This window comes from Homalodisca vitripennis, chromosome X (genome assembly GCF_021130785.1).
Source record: "Homalodisca vitripennis isolate AUS2020 chromosome X, UT_GWSS_2.1, whole genome shotgun sequence".
Taxonomy (NCBI): domain Eukaryota; kingdom Metazoa; phylum Arthropoda; class Insecta; order Hemiptera; family Cicadellidae; genus Homalodisca; species Homalodisca vitripennis.
The window spans coordinates 44,247,459-44,252,896 of record NC_060215.1 but is presented as its reverse complement, the minus strand read 5'-3'; positions in this window follow the sequence as shown (position 1 = coordinate 44,252,896).

The following is a 5,438-nucleotide window of genomic DNA, read 5'->3' as shown; positions in this document are numbered from 1 at the left end:
AACCCTGTAGTGACCTATACCAGCACCGTTTAATCTCGGCACTTAAAGGATTAAATTTACATTGTTCAGGAGTCACATTTAAAAAAATTGTAACTAAATATTTCTATACATTACTAAAATATATATTCATGAAAAATATGTTATCGCTAATTCCAGAAACCAGGGTTTTTTGGTAGAATGTGAAATTCTAACTTGAGGGAAGCCAATTTATAAAATTATTTGCATTACAGAGTGGCAGTGATTTACATCTACACTTGGTGTTTCTTATTAGTGTTTCCAAGTTTGGAAAGAAATTTGGACTGATACTGTTTTAAAATGTTGATAATATCTACATAGGCATTGGTACTTGATTATTTTTTAATTCATTTGTGTTCTAAACCCTCTATTATTAAATGTTTTGCTGAACATCTCTTTATGCATATAACTGCACAATTATACCAGGATACAGTCTTAGGAGTCCTTAACCATTTGAAACCATAAGATATTATTTCTTATGGAAATTATTTTACAAAATTAGCAATGTAATACAAAACTTCACAGCTCGGCTAAATCCTCTTGACATGGTGTAGCTTAAACTTTGTATTATTTCTGGTGTGCACAGGTAAAATACTGATGTGAATGTCTGCATTCCGAAGAGGTTCAAAATCTCATTAAATGCGATACAGTTTAAATTTTAATGCTGTTTCCATGACTTATTATTAAAGTCTAGAGGGTATTTTAATGAACATAGGATATAGCAGTGAATACGTAGTTCTGGTATCATCTGCAAAAGAATTACAAAATCAATAACATTACATAAATAGTTGTTTACAGTTCATATTGGTTTAGTGGTTTATTAGGTTTGTATTTGAAAATCAAGCTTGGAAAATATGAAATTGGCCTTTTCACTATCTATATTCATAGAATGTGGCGTAAGAACGATTCAATAAGTTATACAAGATTAAACTCCTTTGAATGAGTTAGAAAATTGTAAAATCAATTAAATAAAATTTTAAAATATTGAAATATTTAATTATAACGGTTTAAAGGTCTTGTAATAAAGGTATATATTATTAAATGTACTTTCAAATTCTAGGCGTCCCAAAAGTCTCCCTCTGCGTTGCTTTTATTTTTCAAGAGTCTTTCAACTGAGTCGCTTTATGGGTGGTTTTATTATAAACGTTTAACTTCCTTTCCCAATCCTCCATTTAGGGTTTTAATCCTCATATATTAAAAAAAACTATCAGCCTTATAACGACCCCCCTGCCAAATTCATATTGGTTTATATCTTCAAAATATAACGGGAAGATAGGAAATGTTGGGACACCTGGAATAATAAAATAGTATAACTAATCCTTTAAAAACTTCATAATTTATCAAGTAATTTAATTTCTTAATAAATTATTATTTTTATAAAAGGAAACTCGTTGGATCTAATCAACATCTAAGTTTCCCAATCCACACCGCATCGCTTACACTATTATATTTTACTGATATTTTGGCCCTACTAACTGATATTTTGGCAAAGGTTTATCGTGATTGGTTGAAACTTAACCATTCAAAAACTTACAATAACCAATAAGACATCTTCACAGGGTGTTTTATTTTCTACAAATTTACGCTACCTTTCCTATGGAAGTTATTTTCTCTTATTATCACTGGGTACACTGGGTAGTAGTGTGCATTTTTTAAAATACTTTTGTTTACTCGAATGTTATTGTATGTTTAATTTTGAAACTGCGTTCTGTTATGGTCGTTTTTTCCTATCTAGATATTTCCATATCTAATATGTTCAATCACACGTCTATGTATCAAACGCGTACACGGTAGAATGGTCTCCTTCACGCTAACAGTTCTGTAATTTTCGAGCCGGCTTGAATACGTGTTTGCTACCCTTCCTATTTTATAAAGTAATCCTTGTATGTGAGGAATATAGACAAGTTTTGAGCGATCTTCATTTACACTTTTGTTTAAATAATATACACTCTGACAAGTAACTTTTTAACATTTTTATAGTTACCATTTATAGCCAAAGAGTATAAAAAAACGTTTTACGTCGATGAGATATTTATATTTGATTTGTACACATCTTTGTAACTCTACCCCTGTCTCTTTTTGAAAGTAGCTGTTTTAAACCATAAAGCAGTTCACCTTAAACCAGCTTTCTTTTTATATGCTACGTTGAGCTTCAATGTAAAATTTCAAGTCTACAACTCGTTTCATTATTGGCAGATAGAATGAGAGACAATCATATGGCAAAGACATTTTTAATCAAAAACAAATGAGAAATTGCGTCAGCCTGCTGAGTAATGGGCTTTAACGACGCTCAGCCAAATGTCATGGTTCGTCGTGTAATATCATAGAACTCGTTCTCGTCTATGTAGAAAGAATTTCATGAAACATTTATAATAAGCCTACAGATTAACTCTTTCTCAATATATTTATATATCTATGTCTGAATACTCGGCTAGGCCTGAGCTCATGTTAATTGAAATTGGTTTATCTTTATTGAAGGTCCTATTGCTCGGTGTGTCATCTGACAGACTTTAAAAATGCTCTCTTACACCACTTGCCGGGCTACAGACCAATCTTTATCGTGGGTAACTTTAACATAAACTTACTAAAAAGGACAGATTGTAATACTAGGCAACTGATAATAATGTTCGAATGCAGTAACATGATGATACTGCCACTTGGCCCAACACATCATATTGCCCAATCAGACACCCTTCTGGACCTTCTAGTTGTTACTGACCGCTCTGAAGAGCATATAGGGCAGCTTCGAATTACAGCGGTTTCACAACACGACCTTTTGTACTATTTTATCAAGGTCAAAGTCGGTGGACGAAGCTTGTTTTATGTATGTAGTTTATTCAAGCCCATGGCAGAATCAACAGACATTGCAATCTGTAAATCGCATGGTTCAACCATTTAACACCACCATTTTAGAGCTATACAATAAACAGGCACTAGTTCAGACACGGTATTTGCTTCACTTTGAAGTCTGCTACTGTCCGCCACTTGAAAAAAACCTCAGTTCCACATATTGTTAAGATTTCAGACTAATTAGTATTCCAGGTGGGGTTCCATGTGGGAGTAAAGAAGACCCTGGAGAAGACACGAGAAAGGTTTTATTGGCCAAATATGACGATTGAAGTCAAGAATTGGTACAGAATTTGTACAACGTTGGACCCCTTTCGAACACGTAGCTACCGATATAACTAGGCCTTTTCTTGAGACCGAGAATGAAAACATGTAAAATCGGTGGACTATTTTAGCAAATGGGTCGAAGCTTATGCATTGTCAAATCAAGAGGCCGTGATTGTAACCGTCGTGTTAGTAAGTTTATCAGCCATTTTGTGGTCCCGATGGAACTACATTCCAAACAAGGAAAAACTTTTGAGTCTGCAGAGCTCTCCCAGATGTGTGCAGTACGGGGTATCCTTAAGACAAGGACGACAGCTCTTCATCTGCAATCTGATTGAATGGTGGAAATGATTTAGTGTCTGAACATCAGAGAGATTGGGACCAGGACCTACACCACTTGCTGATGGCGTACTACAGCTCTGTTAGCGAAAGTACGAAACAAAAATCGGAAAGCATCTGTTTTGTCCAGAACTGCGATTACTGTGCAACTTACAGATTGGCTGCAAACCAGGAGAAGACTTATCCGCAGAGGATTATATTACCTAGCTCCGGAAGGGGCTGGATGAAACTCATGAGAGAGTGCGGTTAATACTCATGAAGCGAGTGACTGGATGAAGTGCCGATATGACGTTCGAGCTAATAAGGAAGACTATCGTAAAGGAAAACTTGTTTGGTTATATAACTCTCGAAGAATCCGTGGATTTTTCCCTAAACTATAAACATCTTGTGAGGGGCCGTTTGAGTTGGTGATAAGAATAAATTAAGTAATTTGTCAGATTAAGAAGCCACCAAAAGGTAATACTAGAACTGTCCACTTTAACCTCCTCTCTCCGTATCATGGCAAACGGAAGAGAAAAAAAGCCGGGAATAAAGAGGTCTCCAGTTAATCGACACCAATGGTGATGAAACTATGGCGAACCTAGAAACGGCTAAAGATGACCACAGTGATTTGGAAAGATCTGTTTGCTCTTCCAAACTAGTTTTCCCTTTTTCATCGCGTATCAGAGGATGTAGCAGCTTCACGAGGGATCGCCACGGTCTTCTGGATGAAGTTTGGGAGCGATTGAGAAACTTGAGCTTCAGAGACCAGTTACTGGGAAAATGATGCACCTGCGACGTCGAGATCGGCATCTCTTCTACTTCGTGACCAAGAGAAACCTTGTCAAGAATCTACCTGTCAGGCCTTGTGTAGAAGTATAGTTAATGTGCGTGCCCACCTGCAGTACTTAGGTGTGCAGTACTTAGGCTCGGTATCCCTAAATTAGATTGTTGCTACTATGGTCTAGACTGGAAAATTGTCGGATCGATGTTGGAAAAGGTCTTTGAAGACTCGAAGCGATATCATCATTTGTATTTTCTCTCCCTGGAAAAAACATGGCTACGTGATCCAGAGGAAAGTAACGTGCCGTCTCCTTTGAACCCTGACGATAATATTCTGGGGCAGAATAGTCTTGAGAAGGGAGTAGTGTTAAGATAATGTAGGAGAATGTTCCAGATAAACGGGCCAACCTCCGATACCAAAAGATATAGGTGAATAGCGCCGTTGGAAGGAGAGTGGTCAGTGGGTTGGGTCGGTTTATTTGATACAGCCACGCACCCCTACTTAATGTCTGAACGGTGGGTGGGCACTGTGACCCTTCTCCACTCGCCTAGTGGGTTCTGGACTTCTCCACTTGAATGCTCTGGAAGCGCTAGTGGAATTATAAGGAGCTGTAGAGACGTAGTGAGTCAATGTGCGCACCAGAAGTTAACTTGTGAAGTGATATAACTAGTAACAATGCTCCTGACAACTGTATTTCTGTTAATAATAATTATTATTGATTGTGTCAGACTCATGTGTAACTAGATATTCCGTTTAGTTAATAGTGGATTGTGACAGAATACACTAGTGACAATTAGTGAGTTTTGTAAACAAGTAGTTTATTTAAAGGTAGCCTAGTTTTAGGTAGATGTTATGGTTATATGTATTTCTAAGATTAATAAATAATTAATTATGAATTCAATATGCACCAGTTGCTTTATTCAAGCAAACCCGTAACAATATTTTTACTATGTGAACCTTTCAGGTGCGTAGAACTGTCTGATAGACCCGGTAAAATATAGAACTGATTAATGCATGAAGAACCCATCATCAAGCTTCCTAGGTGATCATTCTGTCAAAGTTAATCCAGCTTAGAATATTACTGTACCGTGGTTTGTGGTAAATAGAATTTCCATATAATGACGAGACGTAGTGTTGTGCACACATTTCAGCCATTCTGGTATATTTAATTTCATTCAATAGGCAGGGGGTGGTGAATAAAAATATTATG